This window comes from Panthera onca, chromosome A2 (assembly GCF_046562875.1).
Source record: "Panthera onca isolate mPanOnc1 chromosome A2, mPanOnc1 haplotype 2, whole genome shotgun sequence".
In the NCBI taxonomy this organism is placed as follows: domain Eukaryota; kingdom Metazoa; phylum Chordata; class Mammalia; order Carnivora; family Felidae; genus Panthera; species Panthera onca.
The window spans coordinates 57,236,640-57,261,991 of record NC_138340.1 but is presented as its reverse complement, the minus strand read 5'-3'; the positions used below and the strand labels follow the sequence as shown (position 1 = coordinate 57,261,991).

General features: G+C 52.8%; 2 long non-coding RNA genes across 7 annotated transcripts in view; one reads left to right on the top strand and one right to left on the bottom strand.

Annotated features, from left to right (window-relative positions):
• LOC132675991 (uncharacterized) overlaps window positions 1-6,934 on the bottom strand; it is a 28,038-nt gene extending 21,104 nt beyond the window's left edge. For 2 of the 6 annotated variants that reach the window (XR_013554091.2, XR_014137283.1), the window contains exon 1: window positions 6,768-6,926. This is a non-coding gene — a long non-coding RNA (uncharacterized LOC132675991). Of the gene's footprint in view, window positions 1-6,767 lie in introns of all 6 variants that reach the window. The other 4 variants (XR_013554092.2, XR_013554088.1, XR_013554090.2 and 1 more) reach the window with 4 other exon arrangements.
• A 72-nt stretch (window positions 6,935-7,006) lies between these two features.
• Window positions 7,007-25,352, top strand: part of LOC132676997 (uncharacterized) — a 49,623-nt gene continuing 31,277 nt past the window's right edge. The window contains exons 1-2 of the long non-coding RNA XR_013554094.2: window positions 7,007-7,154; window positions 8,818-8,999. This is a non-coding gene — a long non-coding RNA (uncharacterized LOC132676997). The remainder of the gene's footprint in view (window positions 7,155-8,817; window positions 9,000-25,352) is intronic.

The window sequence follows — 25,352 nt, the reverse complement described above, 5'->3', positions numbered from 1 at the left end:
GCGGGAGGGGTGAAAATGGCGACTCCCGGCTACCCAGTCTCTAGTATGGGAGCTCTGCTCTCCCCAACCAGCAGTCGCACACCTGTCCTTTGTCTCCGGCTTCCATTCACTGCCTGCTTTTACACTGTCCGTGACCAAGCCGTCAGGTTGCCAGGCGGCACCTCCCTCCTGAGTTTTATCTCAGATGCAGCGGTGTTTCCTGACCCTTCACTTCTGAGGGTATGTGGCTTTGACCCGCTGACACTTTCCGCGGGAGAGTCTCACTGAGCAATGGCCAGGTGCCAACCGCACCCAGGAACGTTCACAGGACCGTGCTGCTGCTGATGCGCAGAGACTGCGACCGGGTGCCAGCCCGCCCCAGAGAAAGTTCACGCAATCATATAGCTGCAGCATTTCAGGGATTATGCAAAATCACGACACAATTCTGGCGCCAGGCTTCACCCTTGACAACCTTGTTCCAGCACCGGCGAATACGGTTGTTCTCCAGGGACTGCTGGTACCTTTGCCTCTGTGGGGGCCGCATCGCCTCTACCAGATGTCCTCCCAGCAGGGGAACCGCCTCTCCCCTGTGGCTCGAAGACCCTCTGGACTTCACTCTCCTCCTGGGGATTTGCCCTTCCCACCAGAGCACTGCCAGGTATTGAGCTGCAGACTTCAGGCTCTGCGTTCCACCTGTTTATAGCATCTTAATGGAATTTAAGCCCTCTCCTTTCTCCTTTCTCCCTTTTTAGTTCAGTCACTGTGGCTGTTTCCACTTTTTCACTTTCTCTCCAAATGCTTTTGGTGGGGGAGTGCTTTTCCCGTACCTCACCCCCCCGCCCGCGTCTCCATCCTCTCTCTACATGCAAAAACAGCTCCCTGCCCTCCGCGGCTTCTCTCTCCCCCCAGTTCGCCTCTCCGTGTCGTGTACCTGCTGAGTTCTGTGGTTCAGGTTGTGCATGTTGTTGTGTTAATACTCAAATCAGTTTTCTAGGTGTGCAGGATGGGTTGGAGTTGATCTGGCTGTATTTCATGGATGCAAGATGCAAAAACAACTTGCACGCTCTCCCTCCATGTTGGCTCCTCCCCAGCTAGATCTTCTCATGTCAGATCACACAGCCACCACTAAAATCGCCACACCTGGGTTTCCATCTGAACTCTCCCAATGTTGAATGTGAAAATTAATTCTTTCAAAGTCTGGATTTGGCCCCTGCGGCCTAGTTCCTGGCCCTTGGTTAAAGTCGCTTGACTAGAGATGGGCTGAGGGCCAGGAGCCCCGAGACAGGGTCCAGATTCAGGATATGCGCAGCCCCTGTGCCCCCACCTGGTGGCCTCCTTGTGGACATGCAGGGGCACCCCTTCACCACCACCACCACCCCAAAATCAGCCTCCTGGGCAGGGTGCGGTGGCTTGCAGGCCACTAGGTCTCTGCCTCACTGGCAGAGCCGCCTCACTGCCTGGAGCTGGCTTTGGATTCCGTGTCTCCCTCTCTCTCTGGCCCTTCCCTCGCTCACGCTCTGTGTCTCTCTCTCTCTCTCAAAACTAAATAAAAAACGATAATTAGAAAAACTTTTTTAAAAAGTAGTTGTTGATTTCAGCACCATGGGGACAGGAGGACTTGGCGACTCACCCGGAGACAGAGCCAGGATTCAAACCCAGCCTGGCACCCAGGAGACGTCCCTGTCCTTCCTCCCTTTTATGACTGCCTGGTTGTTGGGCAGGGATGGCTCCCGGGGCTGATAGCTGGTACCTCTCCGAGGGACACTGGCATGTGTCATGATGGCTCCTGGGGAAGTAGAGAGTGTGGGCCTGGGCATCAGGTCTGCATCAGACCCCAGCTCTGCCCCTACCTGCTGTGTGACCTGGAAACTGCCCTGACCTCTCTGTGCCCGGCTTTCCCAACCTGACTCGTAGGGTTGCTGTGTTTGGCACGCAGTCGGCTCTCCATCGAAGGACAGAAGCCAGTGCTTCCAAAGGGACCTTCTCTTACGAGCTGAAAGGTGACACACGTGGGCCATGTGTCACCCAGAGCTGCTCCTTGACAGGCGAGGCTAGCGTGACCCAACAGGTCCTCCTGCCCACACACCCCTCCCACCTGAGGCCTTTCCCTTGTCACTGACAGTGATGAAGAGCAGGTCACAGTGCCCCAGGAAGTCTGAACTGAGTTTGTGTGACCTGGGCGAATCCCTCATCTCCCACGACTGGGTTTCCTGGTAGTTTGAATAAGGGACAGAGCGCCACTCACTCAGGTCTTAGCTGCAAGGCCCCCAGGGGCACGATTTACTAATTGCCCCACTGCTTGGGGGCCGGGAGGTATGGATTCCAGGGCACATGAGCCTATGCCCGGGGACTTTAGGGGACTCCAGGGGACTCATGCCCAGCCAGCCTCCTAGAACAGGGTTAGCGATCCAAGGCCAAGTGCAACTTGTTGGGAAAACAGCCCTGCCCACTGCTGAAAATGTGACTGTGTCACATGGCAGGTCCCAGGTGCCTGAACCCCCGTCACCCAGAAAGCAGAGCTGGAGAGTGCGGACTCTATGGCTAAGGTTTGTTTTGCACCAGAACAGCAGAGCCGAGGAGTTGTGGCAGACACAAAGGCGGAGCAAAATGCTTTATGGAGAAAGCATTCCGACCCTGCCCTGGAAGACAGGGATCACGACAGCAATGATAGCGTGTCTGGGAGCACACTCAGCCCCAACCAGCTTCCGAGCTAACCCGGTGTTACCTCGCTTAATCCCCCCCCCCCACCCCACCCTAAGAGGGAGGGCTTTCAAGAGTCCCAGTTTACAGATAAGAAAACTGAGGCTCATTTTCCTTTTGATGACTAAGAGATGGAGCCAGCTTTGAATGCCAGTGTTCCTATTTCAAAGCCATGTCTCGCCACCTGGTTTGGAGAAGGGGCGGGTCCAGGCGGCTGGGACACTCCATCTTTCACACATACAGCCCCCCTCCGGGGCCTGCCGTCCCGGAGGCAGCTGGATGAATCCACTTAATCGATTTCCTCTAAACCCACTCAATCCCTGGCGGCAGCTCTCCTGGCGGCCTGACACTTTGCTGGCTGAGGTTTTCTGGGTGAATCCTTGGTGCCCGCCCACCCGCCCTGCTTGGTCAGACAGGCCCCTCCCAGCCTTGTGATTCTAAACCCTCAGCTCAACGTTTTACAGAACTGCATGAAAAGAGGCCTGCTGGCCTGTGTGCGAGGGGGAGTTTATTGGGGTGGCCTCTTAACACTAAAGTCAACGCAGGAAGGGAACAGAATTGATGTGCATAATGGGACTCAACTTGAAGCTCAGAAGCTGTGGCCCCAGAAGAAATCAAAGCTGAGGCTGAGGGCTACAAGAGAGCAGGATTGGTGCTTAACTAGTGGGTTCTCAATGTGCCATTTAATTAAAAAAAAAATCAGCCCCCTGGATGATACCAGCTTGCCCTTTAAGGCCAGAATTGGCTGACCTGGCAACCCAGGCACCTGTCCATCCCAGGATGTGATTTCCTGGAACAGAGGGCCTTCATTAGGGCTGCTGCCCTCTCAGACACGGGCTGGACCGTGAGGGCCTCCCCTGCGGTGCACCTGCCCACCTGGGCACCCCCAGACCGTGTGGTCCCTGCAAGAGCAGGGCATTCTTCACACTCGGCTCAGAGGGCCCCAGGGCATAACGGATGGATGACACGTTTATGGGGTCACATGTGTGCCCCTCTGCATGGGTGAGCATGGCACAGAGCAGAGCCCTCCTCCCTCCCCTCCCCATGTCCTCTCCCTTCCCATCCTCTGCACCCCCCTGGTGGAGCGCTAGAGTGAGCAGGAGTTCTGAGCCCCCCTTCGGTTTGTTTAGCCAATAAGCAAACTTCCTGAAGTCCTGAAGTCATACATAGCACGGTGGATGGGGAAAGGCAGAGGCTCTGGGGTCACACCCTACCCCACACCTCACAGCAAGCCCCCACTCACTTCCAGCCTCTGCTGTCTTTTCTGGAGAGTGGGACACAGTCAGCCCCACCCTCGAGCTGGGGGCATCCCGTGTACATGACAACACCAGGCACCGAGTCATTTCAGGCCCCCTGGGGCCTCTGGCTGGAAGCCAGGCTGAGGGCAGGTGGGACCGGTGGGGGCCACAGGGTCGCGGATGTGACACAGTAGCTGTCTAAAGGACCAGGCTGAGGGTGTGCGTTCTAATATCCAGAAACAGGTAGCTGCCACTACCAAATGTACGAGTTAAGGTCATGTTTGCTCTCTCTTGTCAATTATAATCATCCGTTTGAATAGAGGCCACCAGAGTTTTATTAGCGACATTATTGGCTGTCGCAGAATGGCTCTACTCCGTTCCTAAAGTGCCCGTACAAAACTGCGATTTCCCCTCTGCTCCCGCACTCACTCTCATGCTCAGCGTCTCCTAGGAGCTCCCCACAGCCTAAGGCCTGCCCCACTCCAGGCCTAAACTGGAAAATGAGGGCCTGCCCACCTTTCCCACCTGTGCTGTGTTCCCACGGTAAGGAACCAGCAGTAATCCCGAGCACCCAAACTGTCCCCACACCTCTGCACCTCTGTGCCATTCCTTCGGCTCTCCATTCCCTGTGCTTTGAGCCCTCGGCTCCCTTATCCACTTGTCCCTTAGAGCTGGATGGTGTCAGATGCTCACATAGTAGCCTTTGTCCAGCCCGCCCTGCCTTCTTCCTGTGGATGCTCCACTTGGAGGAATCAGGGTTGGTCCAAGCCAGTCACGGCAACCACTTTTCCTGCAGCTGGTGACTGGCTGGGGAAGGGGCTCGGGACCCAGTTCTGGCCAATGAGGTATTAGAGGAAGTCTTTGGGGGCTTCTGTGAGAGATTCTCCTTCCTGAGTAGAGGTGGGCAGGGTTCAAGAAGGTGCCCCCTTGCTTCCGACTTGAGTGCTAACTGTGCAGATGTGACGGCCGGAGTGGAGGCAGCCACACGGCAACCGTGAACCAGTGACACCAATATTCTGTTAACGGTAGAACGGAGAGGCAGGCGGCACCTGGGTCACTGATGACATTGTGAGCCACCAGACCACCTCTGGACCTCCCATCTCTCACATCGTCATTAAACATTCAATGTTAGATGCCTTCAGAGTTTAAGCCACTCTTGGTAGGGTTTTCTGTCACTTCAGCCAAACACATCCAACTGATACAGCCTTCTAGTGTCGGTTAAAATTTCTCTGTTCTTAACTAGTTCCCCAGCAGACTTGGATCTCTGCCCCTGTCCCTGTACTCTACACCCATGAGCTACAGTGCTCTGTCTGTCTGGTTGGCCCATTCATGTTTGGTCTGTGAACACCTCTGGGACAAGCCTCTGCCTTTTCCTCTCTGGCCAACCTGAGCCTGCACGCAGTGGGCCTTCGGGTCACCCCAAGGACCTCACCACACCCTCTCCTCCCCCATCATGGCCAGAGCCTCCAGCCATCATGAAGCCTTCCAGTTCACTTTGGCCCAAGCACTGCTTCCGGACCCCGAGGGCTTCGACAGCCTCTTCAGTGTAAAGCGTGAGGTCTTTTCTTTTTATTTTTTTTTTTATTTTTTTTTTAACGTTTATTTATTTTTCAGACAGAGAGAGACACAGCATGAACAGGGGAGGGGCAGAGAGAGAGGGAAACACAGAATAGGAAGCAGGCTCCAGGCTCTGAGCCATCAGCCCAGAGCCCGACGCGGGGCTCGAACCCGCGGACCGTGAGATCATGACCTGAGCCAAAGTCGGACGCTTAACCGACTGAGCCACCCAGGCGCCCCGCGTGAGGTCTTTTCTAAATAGAGCTTTCCAGCTGTCAGCTCTTGCCTAGTGTGTCCCTTCAAGTGCTAAGCTGTTGATTTCTTGTCAGCTTGGCCTCTCCTGTGGCAGGCACGGGAGGCCACCGTGCACAGAAAGGAGTGCACGAGTGAGACATGGAAAGTGCAGTGATGGATACATCCCATTCCAAACCGAGTGAGACTCTTGGCATGTTCTGGAAAAGACCTCGGGTGTGCAGGTCGGGTGTCAGGTTCCCCAAGGCTCCAAGGAAAGAGATGTCCCCAGGCATGGTGGAGGGGTGAAGGCTCTTGGCCTCCCTTGTAGCAGCTCCCAATGCCGGCTGTGAATGGGGGACTGCCCTGTGGTCACATGAGCAGGACTCTGCCAAGGAAAGCAAGGGAAAGAGAGGGATTCTAGTCCTCGGGGAACTGGGAAGTTGTGTTAGTGCTGGGGAAAGAAGGTTCCTGCCTGCCTTCAGTGCACATTGCTCTTTTGAGTCTTGTAACAGGCACATGACCGTTACCAAGTCTCAGGCACCCACAGAATGCCAGGCGTGGGGCCGGGTGCCCTGACACACGGACAGGCCGTACCATGAGGCTTCTCAGGCTGCACACAGCAGAATCCGGGTGTGCAGTCTGGGCTCCACACTTCCAAGCTATAGCCCTGTCACCTCCTTTCTCTGAGCCTCCGCCACGTCCTCTAAAATGGGGTCATCAGTTGCTACCTTAACAGGGTCGGTCCTATGAGGATTAATTTGGGTAATGTGACTGGCCCAGCCTATAGCAGGCCGCCAACAGATACGGTTTGAATCCATTTGGCTCTCCAGGTTAGACTGTGGAGTTTTGCACTGTTATCTCAAAGTCCCCCTTGAACCTAGCCTAAATCCATACTGTCACAATTCCAGGATGCTCCATTTAGACAACTTCAAGGAGCAATTGGAGTTGTTGTTGTTGTTGTTGTTGTTGTTGTTGTTTTTTGATAGACACTGAGTGACAGAAAAACCAAAGAGGCCTAAACAAGCAATCAAACGAGGCAGGAGAGAATGATTTACGTACCTAAGAAGGCTAAGGGCAGACAGTTTTAGGCAAGGCCGTACCTGGGTGCTTGATGACATCAGTAGCAATCATCTTTCCCGACCTCTTGGCCTTGCTTACTTTCCTCTGTGCTGGTGTCATTCTCAGCTGGGCTTTTCCGTTAGGAAAGCAAGATGGCCCCCAACAGTCACCTTCAGCCTCCCAACAGGAAAAGAACCCCTCATTCCCTATGATTCCAGCCCTAAGGTCTGGACCCACTGGGACCTGACTGGCACATACCCAGTGCTGAGCCAATCACTGTGGCCAGGGAGGATGGCCAGATTGAGGTCATGTGACCACCCTCCCTAAGGAAACTCCTGAGCTGTTCAACCTGATTTCCAGGGTGGAAGTGAACCTGAGAGAACAGAGGTTAGTGTCCAGTTGCTGCCCTCCTCTGCGCTTAATATCCTGGGTTGCACCTGCTCTTATCCTCTTCCCGCCACACCACTGTCTTCGTGGCAGCACTTCTTCCCTTCCCCCACTGCTTTCTTCCGGACCATTTCACCCACACCAAAAAGGAACACGACTTCCTGTTTGAATTCAGGATCCGGGGCCCATGCCCAGCTTCAAGATTTGTTTTTTTGCGTCCCGGTATAATCCTTTATTCAGTCAACCAGTGTCCACTGAGTACCTACTATGTGCTCCCATGAGTTTTCAGAGTCTAATTATTCTGGGTTTCTGGGGGCAAATCCCAGGAGCCTTCCAAGGAAATGAGATTTGTCTGAGCAAGCATCTAGAGGCTAGCTTCCAGTCCCTCGGTGCCACCCACTGTGTGGCCCCGAGGGAAGTCTTTCCCCTCTCTGGGCTTGTGCTTTCTTATCTGCAAAATGAGGCACTGGGAAAGTTGAAATCCTGGAGCCCTCTCAGCTCTGACATCCTGTGTGGCTGGGTCTTAGAACAAGCCTCTCCAGCTGAGTCAGCCTGTAAACACCATGAACAGTGACCACAACACTCCCTCTGCTGCCACAGGGAGCATCTTGTTTGCTGTCCCCGTGGGTGCGCTGAACTGACTCCACAACCATACAGTTCTGTGTCTGAACCTTCCTCTTCTTGGCTATTGAGAACACCCAGGGCAGAGGAGACCCCGCGGCTTTCTGTGCCTGTGTGGACCCCAAGGCTCTAAGTTCCTGTAAGGTGGCCTAATGCTGCTGCTACAGAAATTCTCTTTTGAGGTGTTTGTGAATCCCAAGCCCTCCCACCACTGAAAGTCAAGTCTGGAACTCTGAAAAGAAAGCATAGGGAGGGAGGCCACATGGAGGAGAGGAGAGGATTCTATAGAGGTTGCTATATGTCCATGGAGCCCATCCTTCCTCTGCCTCCCTGTCCCTCCCTTCTTCTTCTCTCACCCACTCCCCTTTCTCTGTTATAGCCGAAATTGGTCATAGCCCCGTGGAAGAAGAAAGATGCCGGATGTGTCAGTAGGGAGGCGAGGGATCCTTTTGAGGCATGCCCAGTGGGAGGACTTTCTTTTTCTTCCGCTTGGGTCTAGTTTCTCTTCACTCTTTGGACACTTGGAGACATGAATTAATTCCCCTGGTCACTGTGTCACTCATTTGTCAGCTCACTCGGCTGCTCACCACATCCATGTGTTCCCATCTTTATTTAGCTCAGCCTTTTTTTTTTTTTCAAGCAAGAAGGGAGATTTCTTAGGAGAACATAGAGAGCCCAAGGACAAGTAGAGAATAGAGTAGCTGGTCCTCCCCAAAGATGGGAGCCAGCAACTGTTTAAGACATGAGAAGCCAAGCCTACTGTATCTTTTCGCCATTCTGGGGTCACACATTCACTCACCTCTGCTCCTCTTTGTACATCACTAGACCCTTCCATCTTTTAAATCTCTTGGCTTCTCTCCATTTCCACTGCCATGACCCTAGTGTAAAGTACTTTTCTTTTTTTTTTGCCTGGGAAACTGAGGCAGCCTCCTGAATTTTCTCCCGAATCCCACCCTTGCCCATTTCCAATCTGTGTCTCTCACCACAGCCAGAGGGATTTTTAGAAATGAACAGTTTATTCAACAGATTTCACTGATCCTAGGAAAGACGTCAAAATCATAAGCACGGTGTGGAACTGGATTACCACTCCCCCACATTCGGTGCCCTGTATCGAAGTGCACTGCTCGGTTGGAGGATTATACAGCACGGCCCATGTTGTCCTCGGGCATGGCAGAGGGGCTGCTGAACAGTGAAAACAGATGTGAGCACACGCGTTAAGAACCAGTGAGTAATTTACCACTTTTCTTTTCCTTTTTCCACGACAATGGCAATATTCCACATAGAGACAGACTGCTCTGTCAACCTGAGTCCAGAGGGGAGAGGAGACGAAGGAGAGCCACATGTGCATATAGTCTGAGACATAAAGAAACTTTATTGTAGGCCACTGAGATTTAGAGAATTGTGTGTTATGCAGCGTAACCCATCCTAACCTAACCAATACGCATAATCCATGAACTCTTGCCCATCGCCCCATTGCTTTGCTGAGGCACCACTGGCCTTTCGGTCCTTACTCAAGTTGCTCCCTCCCTCCTTACAACATTTGTCTGTGACTCTGTCTCTCCTGGGAAAGTTCTTCACTCCCACTGTTGGGCAGTTGACAGTTACTCACCAATGAGGTCTTGGCTTCACTGTGAAATACTCAGGAAAGGATTGCCTGGTCCCTGTTCAGAATACCTAGAATTTACCTTCTTTGTCATTAGAGCTCTTTCACTACACTCTAAGTTTGAGGAAAACAGCCCAGGGATTTAGATCATGCTTCTTTGAGGCCCTACTCCACCCCCAACCAATGTGCCCGGGCCCATGCTGAGGGGCTGGAGGTAACAGGGGTACATCGGCCCTGGGCCCTGCTCCCACAACCTGCCCCGTGACGGAGGAGATAGGTGTGCAAGCAGCAGCATTTGAACCCATTATGATCTTTCTAGCAGGAAATTAGTGTAAAGAGGCCAGCGAGAAGGCAAGGAAGAGGGGGAGTCAGAGATGGCTTTGAGGAGGATTTGGAGGTGTCCAGGTGGGGGGAGCCTCCTGGGAGAGTGGGCGATGGGGGGATCTGATGGAGGGATTGTAGGGCAAGAAGTGGTGTCCAGAGTTTCCAGGACTTGAAAGAGGATGAACCCAGGAGAAGTTGGAACCAGAAGTAAATATCTGGCGTCTGTGTGTATTCCTGGGAACACAAGTGAGCGTTCCTGTTGGAGTGCCTTTGCAAGCTCATGGTGTTTGCTTCCTGGGGTCGAGGGATGGCGACAAAGATGACAGTGGGTTCCAAGCCCTTTCACACCGTGGATATCAGTGGCAGGCTCTGATCCGAGGGTGTGGTGGGCATGTGTGGGCAGCTGTGTTCCCGGACACAGCAGCGGGAGAGACGTCTTTGTCTCCACTCTGCTCATTGGACACGTCTGGATGCCTTAAATACCTGACTTTGTCTTCTAAGAAAACCCACCACGGTTCTTTCTAGTGAATCAAGGCTTCCCGTGTACAGAGCCCAGTAGTCATTTAAAACGTGTATCAGGTGAACAAAATGAAAGAGAGACGAATCGCCGAAGCATCACGTCCCTGGGTATGATGTCTCTCCACATGATCTTGTTATTACAAGAATCCGCAGGGACACGGATGAAACCAGATGCTCCATGATTAGGGGCTGTGGTCACTCAGCAGGCCCCTGCTCTGGGGAAATGAGGTGTTTCCTGGGGTTTGAGGGCCCTGATGGGACATGACAGAAAAGCTTCTCAGCCTCCCAGAAGGTTGGAGGGTGGGCAGTGATGCTGGAGAAGTCACCCCCCTCTGTGGCCCTTGAGTTTCTCGCTGTTGGAATAGGGAGGGAGGTACCATTCCCCGACTGCCAACCTCACTGGCTGTGCGGCTTAGGCAGTAGGTGGACAGTTCTCGGGGAAGCCCATTGATTCCAAGGAATTGTGGCTGTTTGATGGTATTATTTTCACGCGGGTTGTGAGGTGGACCCTGCTGGGCTCCCCATACTGGAGGGGACAGACACCCACAGAACTGGACCAGACCCAGCACACAAGCTCTCCTCAGAAAAGCTGACCTCTGTGTGCTGGTTGTCTAGAGGAGGGATGTCAGCGCTCCCTGGGGGGTGGGGGTGGGAGGTAGATGGAATAGCACAACCAAGGAGGAGTCTTGTGAGCTGGGACCATAAGGGGAGGAAGAGGGGACAGGCGGGGGCGGGGGGGGCAGGTATGGAGGGGAGCACAGGAGCAAAGGCCTGCAGGCCCAGGCAGGCCTAGGCAGTGGTGAAAGGAATGCCATCCTCCTGCCTCAGAGAGCTGGTTGAATCTGGCACAACGGGGCCGCTTCCACGGCTCTCTGGGCTAGAGGGTGATGCTGAGCGCCTGCCCGGCCCTCTGCCCGTCTTGCCGTTTTCAGGTCCAGCAGAGCTCACCCGCAGAGCGTAGACATGAGCCTGCCCACCCGATGGATGGGAGCACGGGCTCTGGTCAGATAATGGGGGGGGGGGGGCAGGGCCCCCCCCCCGCGGCGGACCGGAGGCCACAGGCGTGGGCAGTGTAGAAGCTGAGGCTGCACGCTGCCAGGGTCCGGCTAGAGTCAGTTCCAAAGCCAGTCGGCTCCTCCCTAGGGCCCCTGCCTCTCAGACTAGCTAGTGCCTGCTGGTGTGAGGCTTCAGAACCTTCCAGGCCACAGCTGGAGGGACCCTCTCGAGATCAGCACGTAGGTATCACTTAGTGTGCCCTCTCAGACTGGCATCCCTGGCAGCCTGCAGGGCCCAGCTGCGGAGCCCAACGCTGCGTGTCTGTGCTCCATGTGAAACAGTGCTGCAATCCATGAGTAGTGTCCGCAGCGGGTGAGGAAGGGGAGACCTGGGTTATGCACGCCAGCCATTTGCCACTCCTGGCACACCCCCTTATTTTGCATATGGAGAAACTGAGGCCCAGAGGGAAGAATGCCCTCGTCCAATTGCCTGTCCTTTCACTTCCCGCTCTGGGCTCTCGACGGAACTCTTGGTACCCCCCGTGACACCACATGAAAACAGTCAACTATGTGTGTGACAAGGAAATCATACTGGATGTGTCTGGACCCACACCATGTTTCTCTTCTTGCTTTTCTCCTTTGCCTCTGTTCTGTTTTAATACTTGGTGTGTTTCGTGCATTATGAAGGATGGTGGGACAATGAACATCCGTGGGCCCGCAGCTCAACTCCAGAACTAGAACATTCCCAGTCACTTCCATCTTCTCCTTGCCTGGAGGTCACCCCCCTCTGCAATTTGGGTAATTTCCTTTCTCCCCCTCCTCTTGCTAACAGTGCTGCGACGAACTCTTCTCGGGTGTGCCTTGTGTGACTCCTGGGAGTGGATTTGCAGGGTTCTAAGCTATGGGACTGGTCAACCTAACAAGAAAAGGCCAAAGTGGTTTTCAGTGTGGCCAGACCAGGTTTCACGCTCATCAACCGTGGGTGCCAGCTGATCTACATCCTCTCAGACCCTCGGTGCTGTCAGATGTCACGTGTCTTCCTCACTGTGAGCCTGATGGACGTGAAATCTCTCACGGGGACCTTACCTTTCACTTCCCTGCATCCTCGTGACATCGGGCAGCTTTTCCCGTGTTCATCTGTGCACTCCGTTTCCTCCTCTACAACATGCCTGCTGTGGTCTTTTTGCTCATTGCCTCTCTTCTTCTTGTGGATTTGTAGGACTTCTTTATGTATTCTGGATACTGATCCTTTGCTAGTTGTACATATGCCAGAGGTCTTCTGCTTTTAGTGATTTGTCTTTTCACCCGTCATTTGGTGAAGGGAAATTTACATTTTACTGCAGTCAAACCTATCGATTTTTTTTTATGCTTACTGAGCTTTTAACACCTTGTTAAAGAAATTCTTCCCAACCCCAAGTTTGGAAAGATATTCCCCCAAAATATCCCCCTCTTCAACTTCTCTCTTTCAAATATAGATTTTTAATGTGTCTGGAATTGGTTCCGATGTCCCAGCACCGTTTACTAACTGGGCCGCCTTTCTCCAGTCACATGTCAAGAAGCCTTTTAAAAACTCCTAAGTATTGAGCTCTTCAGATCTCTGATCATTTGTAGCACACCTGCAGTCATTCATGCCTGCTGTCCGCGTGTTCTCCCCTCTCCCTCTTTTTACCATTGCGATCCCTGGTACGTGCAGGTGCCCCAGGAGGCCCTGTGTAGCCATCTATGGATTTTTTTTCTATGTTTCTTTCTTTATCGTTTTTTGAGAAGGAGAGAGAGAGTGGGGAAGGGGCAAGGACAGAGAAAATCCTAAGCAGGCTCCATGCTGTCGGCGCAGAGCCCGATGTGGGGCTCGGTCCCCTGACTGTGAGATCGTGACCTGGGCTGACAGCAAGAGTCAGACGCTTAACCGATGGACCCAGGCGCCCCATCCATGGATGTTTTTGTGAGGACGAGGAAACAGGAGCACAGAGGAGGGTTGAGTTTGTAATGGCCACACAACGACCGTGTTGGATGACCCCAACATGGAGTCTGTCTCCGATTCTCTGAAGGCGGGTTCTGTGTTCCTTCCTCTTGGTGTCTGGCTGTGCACAGTAGGGCTGGTGGGTTGGGACCCAGGACCCTGGGGCTGTCGGTGGAGGGATCAGACATGACAGCCTGCCTTTCCGTTTCCGTCCCATGGGCTCCCCTGAGCTGGTGTGAAAGCCATTTGGGCACATTGTTCCTGGGGGCCTGAAAACCTCCTGCCACCTCTGCTTCTCACCCCTGCCTCATCCCTCCTGCTGTCCTTTTGATGATGAAGCAGCTGAGCTTTAACTCCTGTCTCTCACTCCCCACCGGCTCCTTGCCCGGTAAGGGGAGGGAGAGGCCTGGGAGCAGTACCCCAGTATCCTCAAACCTGGAACAGAGTCGAATCCTTGCCGGGAAGGCTCCACCCTTGCTCTGAGTGATGCAGAGTCATGGCCTGTGATGATGTGGATGACAACTCACTTCTGTGCCGGGGCCTGGTCTGAGCATTCCATGGGGTCCTCGCCACCCTGTGAGGAGACACTGTTTTTACACGCATCTTATAGATGCGGAAGTTGAGGCTCAGAGCCGTTATGAGGCTTGCCTGGGGTCACTCAGCAGGTCAGTGATGGAGCGAGCTGCGATTTGATCCCAGGCGGTCTGGCTCCAGACTCCACGCTCTTTACCACGAGACTGCATGGTCCCTTTGGACCCCGACCAGGCCCTAGCTCTCCCTCCTGGTGACTGGTCCAGGACTCTGGGATGGGTCTGCCGTAGGGCCCCTCATGGAGTACAGAAGAGCTTTGTCCCTGAACCCTGGATCCATGGTGGGTCTGGGCCTGCCCTGGGCCTCCTTGGCCCTGGAGGGTGCCCTCCCCAGCTTCCGAGGCTGAGCCAGGCCAGCCGGTGTTGCTCCTGTTTGCGGCCGGGGAGTCCCAGCTCCAGTGAGAGACTTCTCTCTTTTGTAGGCTCTAGAAACTCTGAGAAGGGACCTAAATGGTGGGCCCTCGATTAAGGGGTTTCAGAAGGCAGGAGCCCCAGGGACACCTTGCTTTGTGAAGCCTCTTGTGTTCCAGGGAACTGCTCTCTGTGGCCACCTCAAGACAAGGTGTTTTTGACAAACATGTGTCACCTTCATGACACTTGTAAGCAGTTATGCCATGGCCATAAATCTGGGCTTGTGCTGCCGAGTGCGATACCGGCTCCTACATGTGGCTGAAGCACTGCCAATAGTGTCTCTGCTGGTTTGCCTGGCAGTCGGGGGTGCCAGGCTGCTTCAGGACACATCGGCTCCCAGTCAGTGGCTGTGTGCTATGAAGGTCCCAACGCCGACGTCTTTCTCAGCATCCCACCCTCCCTTCCTAACCTTTGCTGGCTCCCTCTGGATGTCTCACAATGTGGACACTTTTGCACCCAGTCATGCTAATTGCTCTGAAAAGAAATAAAGCGGGAGGAGTGTGCAGGGAGTGACGCAGGCCATTTGGTAAGAATGATCTGTGATCTCCGGTTTGTTTAACAAAGCCTACTGGGTCAGAGCCTGAAGGAAATGGGGGGGGGGGGGGAGCCGTGCGGGTATCCGGGAAGAGCATGCTAGTCAGGAGAGCTGCACATGCAAAGGCCCGGAGGTCAGGTTGGGTCTTATGGGTTAGAGGCAGGTGTGTCTGGAGTGCAGTGAGAGGCGCAAAGCTGGGAGCAGGGTGGGAATAGGGAGCATGGTGTGGGATGGTGAGGCATTTGGGTTTTACCTGGAGTGTCATGGAAAGCGGCTGGAAGGCCCTGGGTAGGTCCAGGAAACCGTAGAGGAGGCCAGATGGCTTAGGCGCAGCCACTCCCAGGCCAACTATACCTTGGTCGTAACTGTGCTGACTGTAGATCCAGCTGTAGAGCGGAACCCAGGTAACAGCAAACCTGAGGGCCAGGTGACGGTCCCGAGGCCAGCCAGTCCATCTGCCTGCAGCCAGGCCTCTGCCTATAAATCCTGCAGCCTGTGCATCCTGCCCAGAATGCTGGGATGCCTGGATCAGTTAGTTTCTGCTGCGGAATAACCACCCCGAAATGTAGCAGCTTGCACCAACTGTTGACTTAGCTGAGCAGCTAGCTGGTCGGGCAGGTCTTCCGGGCTCCCTCAAGCATGTGTGGTCGATGGCAGGGGTCGGCTGATTTCTGCCTGGCTGTTGGCCGGGGCGACTAGGGGTGGTGGTGAGTAGGCTACATGTGTCCCATTCTTCCAGGAGGCCGTCTGGGCTTCTGCACATGGTGGTGCCAGGGTCCCGAGAGGGTGGGCACGCAAGGCCACGAGGCTCTTTGAGGCCTACACCTGAAATTGGCACGGCATCATTTCCACCACATTCTTTAGGCCAGAGCAAGTCACGGAGCCAGCGCAGATTCAAAGCAGGGGGATCTAGACCCCACCCCTGATGGGAAGAGCTGCCCCATCATAGTGCAAAGGGTAGGGAGACAGGGGGGTGGAGGAACAGAGCTGTTTAGGGGTCAACCACAGTGTCCCGTGTTCTGGAGAGAGGAGCAAGGCAGGAGCCAGGGCCCCAGAACAGTCAGCCATGGCTGTGTCTCTGTCGCCCTGAAGAAACCAGACCCCCAACAATCCAGGACTAGGCAGAGGATGCTCGGACCATTTGTTACTTTGTCACCAAATGCCACCTAGCCAGTAGCGATAGACTCAACAGTCCCCATGGAGGTGTCTTTCTCTGGGATGCTTACACCCAAGGACTGCAGAGATCATATGGAACATCGCACACCTTTGGCACCACCTCTTCCAGGAAGCCCTCCAGGCTTCTTCTGGGCTCTCCCAGGCTCACCCCCCACCCCCTGTCACAGAAGACAGTGTATTTGTGTCCCTCATTGGTGCATGTGTGTGTCAGCCTCCTGAGTCAGAAAGGCCAAGGCCTGAGGACGGGGCTGTGTCTCACTCACCCCGAATCCCTACTCCTAGCTGGGAGTGTGCACTGAGGATGAGGCTGGCAAGGTATGGGTATACTGGGGACCTGCATTCAGTGCTGGCTCACAGTTGATGTCTGCAAGGGAAGGGAAGGGTCACTGTACCTGGTAGCAGGCCCCAGATGAGCTCGGCCGGGAGCAGGGACGGGGGTGCTGGGAACAGATGCTGGATGCAGGTGGCAGCCAGAGCTCAGCGGAGCAAGGGCAGAGACCACAGTCCTCTTGCAGACACAAATGGGTCTCGAGCTCTGGGCGCCAGCACCAAGGCAGGAAGGCAGCCCACAGGAGAGCATGCAGAGAAGCCACTCCAGGTGTTCAAGGCCAGCACTGGGCAGATGGAAAGGCAGGCAGGGCCTGCCACCGCCGAGGAAAAAAGAAACATCAGCCACGTTTGACTAGAGTCAGCTTTCGTTTACTGGAGTTTCCCTTGCCTGAGATCCACTGTACCCAAAATCAATATTATTAGCATTAAAAAAGAGAAACAAGCCAAATAAGATGTAGCAATCCCGAATGCACTGTGGTTTCGGTGCCATCACAGCGCACGAGAAAAATCTTCATCACCTTCTCATGCATACCAGAGACAAGGGAGGGAAGAATGGAGGCGGTAGGGGGCGGGGGGGGGGGGGGGGGGGAGCCGTCTTCACGAGTCCTCCAGGAGTGCCTCCCTGGGGCTCATGGTGAGTTAAGCCAGCCAGGCCTGCTAGTGTGCCAGCTCGTCCTGCCCACCTGGCGTCAGCACCATTGCCCCGGGCTGGGCCGGGCAGTCTCCCTTGGGGAGAGAGCTCGAAGCTTTTGCAGTTTGTAGTGGTCTGTTGTATTTAGAAACCCGAGCATCCCAGAGTCATAAATTACCTTGAACTAGTTTGCTAACCCTTGTGACTCGGTACAGCGCCTTTTCAGAAGCGGCCAGTTATGTAACGGACTGAGTGAGGCATGGCCCGGTCCCCTCAGTGAGGCAGTGTGTGCCAGGCCTGGCGTGGGTGGTAGGCACCCAGGACCATGGGGACAATGCAGGGAGGTGCCGCAGGTCTGTGCACGGCATTTCTGTAGAAATGCACTCCCGGAAGGGAGAAGGGTCTGCGAGTCCACGAAGTGGGATTCTCACTCCCAGCACGTGGTCGTGAGATCTGTACCACATGGAAGAGGCAGAGCGCACCGTGTAGTTGAGCATCTCCTGTTACATCCCTGCTAGAGGATCAGCTCCTGCTTGCACCTTTCCGGGGATGGGGGCTCATCACTGCCTGAGACATTTCACACTGACAGGAAGTTAGCTTCCCGCAAATTCCAGCTCCATCATCTGGGTACATGTTCTGAATCCATGCTTGCAACAGCCTGGACAGAGTGGGAGGCCGTTGCAAGGCTGCTGGCCAGCTAGGACGGCTCTCCCAGCCTTTCCTCCATTGCCACAGCCCTCTGGTCACAACAGGTGCTAAAGGGCCCATCTGGTTAGACATTCCGAGTGTTATCCCCGCACTGCAAGTTCATTGGCCGCGGCAATGTTGACATCGAGAGAAACACGTGTCATCTTCTTATCTCTAAAAAGAGCTCCAACCCCCTCCCCGTTTTTGTATTCAGAGAGCAGAGGGGTGACCCACACTTTCTGGGGTCATGGGGAGGAGATTCAGGTGTGAAGGGAGCATCTGCTTGTAATGTGGGATCCAGTTCCAGGATCCCCTGGCGTTCCTTGAAATTTGCTGGAGAAACAAAACCCATTTGATGTTCAAACCCAGGCTTCCAAAAGAATGGGACAGCTGAAACACCCCAAAAATGGACAAACCACATGAAACAGGTTTTGAAGGCCGCAGCCTTTCTGGCAGTCTGAGCCTCCCCGAGCAGCAGGGAACGGGTTTTGCCGGGAGACGCCCGTTTGCGATGGCGCACGCGCTACTTTTCCCCCGGGCGAGACAGGTGCAAAGTCAGATGTATTCATTTTCCACCAACGAAACGACTCGGTTTTGACCATGTTGCAGACCTAGGACTTGGCTCCCTTGTTCCTGGGGGGTGTGTGTCTGGTTTTCACTCCATTCCGAAGGAGCCTGTGGAGGCTCCCAACTTTGAACCTTCTAATGATAATGATTTACTGGTTTCAGGGGGTTCGGGGTGGGCGTGGCGGGGGGAGGTGGGACAAGAAGAGTGATGCAGAGTTTGGAGTCTGAAGGAATGATTAGCTGGGTGGAGGGCCCGGGGCCAGTGCTGATTCTGTAGTTAAGGCACAAGGACTTTCCGCAGCACCAAAGCATCACCTTTTGCTTCTCATCAACCCCTTGAAACGAACTCAGTCATGTTCACTGATAGCAATCAGTGCCACATAATGAGTGTTTGCCATGGGTCGGGGCCTCACCGCACCTGTACAACCAACCCCACCTGTTCAAGAGGGTTATGGTGCGCCCCAGTGTTTGAGCTCTGGGAGACTGGGGTAGAGAAATGCTGAACAGCTTCCCTAGATAACACGGCTTTCAAATGCAGATCTGAGACTTCCCACCCAAAGCCTTTCCAGGTCCTGTCCTTGGTGCCTGTGGAAGGTACAGATTTCCAGGCCCTGTCCTTGACGTGTCTGACTCGGTAGGGTCAGGGGGCGGGGCCCGAGACTCTGAATTTTGCCCCCTTCCTGCGTGATTCCAGCAGGCAACCTGGACACCCAGACTTTGTCCAAGCAGGCCGCGTCCAGTATTCGGCTGTGCCCAGCTCACCAGTGTGAGCTCAGAAACACCGAACCAAGCAGTTCCCGTAGATCCCCCCACCCCCCACCCCTGGCAGAAGAATCCTAAAACCCTGACTGGCATTTTCCAAAGGTCCCAGCAAGCTTCTCGGGACCCTGAGCAGCCAGCCAGTGAAACCTGAGGACTGCTTGTTTGGGGAGTGTGGGGGCTGCTTCTGGAGAAGGTGGGCTTGGTTACAAGCGTTGTCTTAATTGGCACGAGGACGTGGAAGGGAAAGCAATGAGTCCAAATTAATCCGTTTTCCTGTGAACATCTCCCACCACTCCGTGCCAAGGCGAGGCAGCCTTTGTAATGAACTGACTGGGCCTTTTCTCCCCCCAAACCCAAAATGGGAGCGTGCAATTTATTTTGTGTGCGAGGTGGTATGAAAATTGCCAAAGTTGGCAGATGAGGCTGGGATGTTGGTGGAGCTGGGTAAGCAGGGCTGAGCTGTCTGTCACCTCCAGGTCGGAATGGGGAGCTGGCTCCAAAGCAGGGACAGGGGCTGGGGCCACGGAGGTGCTGTGCCGAGGGCTGAGCAGGTGGCCTTGGGAGGAGAGCAGAAACTTCTTAGCACTGTGGATGGGAGTAGAGGCACTACAGTTCAGAAATCAAAGCCTTCTCCTCGTCCTACCCTGTGTCACCACGGACCAGACACTTAACTCTCCAAGCGTCAGAGTCCACGTGGGTTCAGCGGTCTTTACTGAGTGCCTGCCGTGTGTAGTGAACCCAAGTTCATCTGCCTGATGCGCATCAAGACCATCACTGAGACATGGAGTATAAAGCAAAGCAAGAGTTTATTCCAGAGGCAGGAGGGCGAGCCTCACATCCACCTCCCTAGAGGAGGAGAGTCAGGGGTACTTAGTGGCAAAGGAAAAAGGTCAGGGTACAAAGTTGCGGCCGCTAACCCTTTGGTTACCCTTTTCAGTCCCCAGGGTCTTTTGATCCGTCCTCATTCTTGTGGGTATTGGGACCACGACCCGGCCGCGGCCGTTACTTCCTGCTGAGGTGGGGTGAAGACTGGGGTTAAATAAGTGGAAACTTTGGGGTGGAAAGGAATGTTCTGCATTACCGGGATTTTTGTCCTTTGGTCAATAGTTCCTGGACCATGTTGTGTCTAGGGTTTTAGGGGTACTAGAGAACAACAGGTAGCATGTTGTACTCATGGCTTGATTCCCTTGGACCAGTTACCCCGAGTCGGAGGTTCAGGTCCGGCAGAGGCTCACTGGTCTGAGCCGGGTCCCTTTGGACCTCCTCCCTGCTGACAGGGTGTAGGGAACCTGTGGATTCTTGTCATTCAAGTGTGAATCCACGGCTCAATTCCCTGTAGTTTCGGAGGAGTGGGGGGTCAACAGCACCTCGCAGGGTCTGACATGTCCAGTGAGGCCGGAGCTGGTCCTCTGGGCTCCCGCTCTTCAGGTCTTTACTGACATCTTTAGTGACACCTTTGGATGTCACTAAGGGATTCAGGCAGCGTGAAGACACATCTGTGAGGTACATCAGCCTGCCGGAAGCAAACTCAGGCCCTGGATGTACCTGATAGTATCCAAATCGCTGGTGGGAGCCCCGCCAGCAACTCCTAGGTCACGAAAAGGACATAGAAAGTCTTCCATATAACATTCCACAGGGGCTTAAACCAAGCCCTCTTCTAGGGACCACTCTTTCCCAAAGCAGGGCAGATGACACGGGTTGTTCCCAAGTGAAGTGGGTTTCTTGGCAGAGCTTTGCCAAAGTTCATTTTTTTCCCTTTTTCCACTGTCTCGGTGTTTCCAGGAAGCATGTGATTTCCACTGAATGCCCAAGGCCTTGGACGCTGTGGTTGTCACTCCATTGTCACTCTGAATTATTAGCGGCAGTCCAAACCTATAAATGATCTCGCTTAAAAGCATTTTGACAACTCCCGAGGCCTTCTCTGAACAGCAGGGAGGAACCTCAACCCCGTTGATAAAGGTGTCTGCAGATGCAAGCAAACCCCGAGAATTTCCCATTGTTCTTTGCATTCCGGGAAAGGCTGCCTGCCGGTCTTCCCCAGGTTTGGGGCCTCTCAGTTGTATACCCTTGAGGACTTGTGGGCACCCAGTCTTAGGATTGTTTTTAGCACAAGCGTTGCCTTTTGTAGCATTTCGCTGAAATCGGAGCCCGCAGTATACTTCTGGATCCACTGGAGAGTGGCATCTTTCCCATAACGGGTGCTTCGAGGAATGTGGCTAATTATTTCTTTCATCAGATGCTCTAGGGTAAGGATTCATTCTATTTCCAGCCGGTGTCAATGCCAGCACGGTGTCCAAACCCCCACTCCTTACTTAACTCCTCTTTGGTCCTCCAAGGGACGTTGGGGTTGGTATGTAGTTAAGTCTATCTTTGGCACTAAAGCTCTTCCAGAGGGTCTTGGAGTCTTCGACGGGCTGCCAGCATGGTTCCCTTGGGCAGTCGGTCCACTTTGTGGCATCTTCCGCAGCAGACGATAGCTGATGGGTCACCACTGCACCCAGCTCTTCCTTGTCTTTGACCCGTGAAACTGTCCCCATCCGTGAACACGTCCCCGTCTGGATGCTCCGATGGCAGCTTGTCCAGTCGGGAAGGCTGTGATCAGCTTGTTCAGCTATCCGTGTGTCTCTGGTGATCTTTCTGAGTGGCCCTTAGATCACCGGGCCGCTTTTCTGTCACGTGTACCTCGGGTGGTCTGGCTTTGGTTTGCGGGGCTTCAGGGAAAAGCAGTTTTCGTTCTCAGTGCTTCCAGTCAACAGAGTGGGAGAAAACTGGAAACCTTAGTTTGGAGAGTCAGGGTCAGACATTCAAGGAAACCAGAAGAATTCAGGACCCAGCCCAGGTGTATAGACAACCAACGAACCCTCAAAGACGGTTCATCGGAACTATGATCTTACATTTTCACAGGTGTGTTACTGGAACAATCTCTCTCTCTGAAACCACCCTCATCTCCACCAAAGATCGCCAAATTAGGACACATTTGTTTGTAAAATTGTCCAGTTGAAGCTGGGCCTGTTTACACAAGCGCCATCACAACGGTGATTGGTCATATAGGTGTTTGGTTTTTTCAATCTGCTTCGCTGGAACTTTTCGTAAGGAATGTCAGATTGAACTTTTAACAGCCTTGTCAGGCTCAAGAAGCCAAGCCAAATACTGGCCACCAGCCTTTGCCTGCCATAACTATAGATGTGGGTGGCTCCCTCTCTTCTCGAGATCCCCCAAATACCCTGAGGTTCCTGCACCTGCCAGGAAGTGACAACCTTCCTTATTCACCTGGTAGGGCTGCTGGAAACTTTGTAAGCAAGGTACGAGGCAAGTTTTCCAAGGGGCTTCATTGGCTAGGAAAGTCAACCTTAATTAGTTCCTTAAAGCTCTCTGATTGTAGCTGAGTCTAGGCATATCTCCCTCAACTGTGACATTCCAGTCAAAGCCTTGGCAACATGACCAATGTTTCCAGTGGTGTCCTGTCGCAAGGAGGACGGATTCGTATCGAACTTCTGCAAATAAATACACTGCCGTGAAAATACGAGAATACTCCCTGAGAGTTTTGAATTCTGGTGGTACCAGGTAGGGAGAAAGGGATAAATGTTTCCTATCTGTTTATGAAGAACTTATTTACCAAACGTCTACCAAATGTCATAGACAGACTTAAATTTAGAAGAGCAAACATTAGAGGACCAGCAATGTTTACACAAGTGTCTGTTTGAAAGCAGTTTCCCCATTAGTTCTGGGAATTCTTACTAAGCTTAGCTTTATGATCCTGAAGGGATCAGAGAGCTGTATTTGTCAATGCAGTGCAGCTGGCAAGGAGATTCTGTGACACACGATACTTCAGTAGTTAGTATTACAAGCGATGACGCTATACCAGGACATATCAAAACCTTAGGAATCTTATAAAATTCTAGGACACTTAGAGCAATCACCCATACAACAAAGCCTAAGAAGGTTCCTCATCGCTTATTTGATGATGCCTCCCATGTCATTTGACACACCAGGGAATAAGCCTAATTCGTCAAAAAGACTTCCATTCACAAGCTGGGTTTTTGGAAGTTGGTGAAATACCAGAAGGTTTCAAAACACGTGCCTAAATAGGATTACAGATCGTTAGAAAACGGGATACTTATTTAGCCAGGATGGCAAGAAGAGATTCTCAAGGTAAATGCAGACAGCAAGGCAAATGGAGCTGTGAGCAAACCTTAGCTCTCTTAACACTGAGCAGATTCAACTTTCTTAAGTAAGCAAAGACCTAACAAAGACAAGACATAGAAACTTTGTTTTTCTAGGCAGATTAAAGGTAAAGAAAAACCTCTGTTGATAATTTAGACCCATCATCTAAGAAGCCTCTGTCACATTAACAGCGAGAAAACCCAAATTCCAGTCTTATACCGCTGTACTTTGGATATTAAAACTCATTTGGTGCAACGAGATGAATTTTTAAAAAGATATGCAGTCCCTTCTTTCTTCCTCCGTGTCACTTCCCACATTGATACATACTTATTTGGACAAGGACATCCAGGGCACTGCATGGGTCTGAGTTCTTGTGACGGGTGTTGGGATGTGCTGACCAGAATCTCCGGCAGGAACCAAGGTCTCCCAGCCATAGCAATGCTGCCTACAGCCTTCGACGCTCAGACATCATCAGGGATCGCCGTGACTGTAGACAGCGGCCTTGCCAAGGGCATTGCCCACTGCCCAGGTGGTCACATCCAAAGACGCTTACGAAGAGCCAGCCCCTTTCACCTAAGTTTGGATGCTTCCGAAGGGCAGTCCAACTTTCGGGACTGCTCAGAGAGTCGGCTAAGGCTTCCGTTGAAGTGTCACTGCTCAACTTCTGCCTGACATCGTTCTCTGCCTCCCCCTTCTCTTCGCCGGGGGTGGATCGCTGCCCTCATAAACTTGTTTCTTACATGCGAAACTCCAGAATCTCGGTCCCGACCATGCATAGCATTTCTTTCGAAAGATTCCCTTCTCGCAAACCTTCTGCAATTTTCCCTTTCTCATTCCTTCAGATTTTGTCCTACGTTTTCCCCTCTTTATTTTTTTTTAAATTATGTTTGAGAGAGAGAGAGAGAGCACAAGCGGGGGAGGGGGGGAGAGAGAGACACAGAGAGACACAGAGAGAGAGAATCTCAAGCAGGCTCCACTTGGAGCCTGACACGGGGCTCAATCCCACAACTCTGGGATTATGACTTGCGCAGAGGTCAGGAGTGGGATGCTCAACAGACTGAGCCACCCAGGTACCCCAAGTTTTCCCTCTTTGAATAACCAGTCTCACTTTCATTAAATACAGAATTTTTTCCCTTATTTTTTCAAGTAGCCTTAATTACATTTATTAAAATTATTTACATCTGTCTGTCCTTCACTTGCCCATAAAGCTTCAGAAGCCATTGGACAGGGCTCTAACGTGTTTTTCTTTTCCATCACATTTTGTGACAGTCACAACGCCAACAGCTGGTTTGACTTACAGTAAACACAAGCAGAGTGAAACTATCATATTTAATGTTGGCAATTCTAAAGACTTATGTCCATTTTAACTAAACGAACAACGTTACATTAGCTTTCATACCAAATATTATCCAAGATCACTTGAACTTGAATGACACCTGGGGTTAGTTTCTATCTTTCTGAGTTTTAGAACGCCCAGTTCTTTTTTTTCTTTTAATTGTTTTAATGTTTATTTACTTTTGAGAGAGAGAGAGACAGAGAGAGACAGAGCGTGAATGGAAGAGGATTAGAGAGAGAGGGGGACACAGAATCTCAAGCAGGCTCCAGGCTCTGAGCCCTCAGCACAGAGCCCTATGTGGGGCTCGAACCCACAGACCACAAGATCATGACCTGGGCTGAAGTCAGACGCTTAACCGACCGAGCCACCCAGGCGCCCCTAGAACACCCAGTTCTTACAAGCACTTGCCTTCAAACCAGCTAAGTAGAACACTTTTACAAATTAATTTTCACAACCACCACCCGGAGGTAGAGAAACTATCTCACATTTACAACATACATAGACACACGTACCATTCCACAAACAGGGTGCAAGCAAAACCTTAAAGGCCCAGTTTCCTAATATCTTCCTTTTACAAAACACAGCTAAGTACAAGATGGTCTTACCATTTATGGATCCCTTCATCGGTCGTCTTTCTCAGGAGTCTGATGAATATTGTGGTGGAGCAGAGTTGCCAAAAACAAACGATGGCCTCGTTTGGGAGACTCCAGCCCATAGGGCTGGATGTGCAGATAGATTGTCCTTTCCCAGCGTCCAACGAGGACATGGCTTGTTGTATTCAAAGATGCCCAAAGCGGTCAAAGCAGCTGACAGACCAGTTGAAGCCCAGGTTACCTCCATGAATTTTTCCCTCCCCACCCCACCCCCTGCCCCGCTTCAGCTGTGTCCAGTCTGCGGTGTGGCCCATCCGTTGTGGACGGAGGCTCTCAGAAGAGGTCCATAGATGTTCAGCCTGATTCTGGAGACACTACTGGTCCTCTCTTTCCA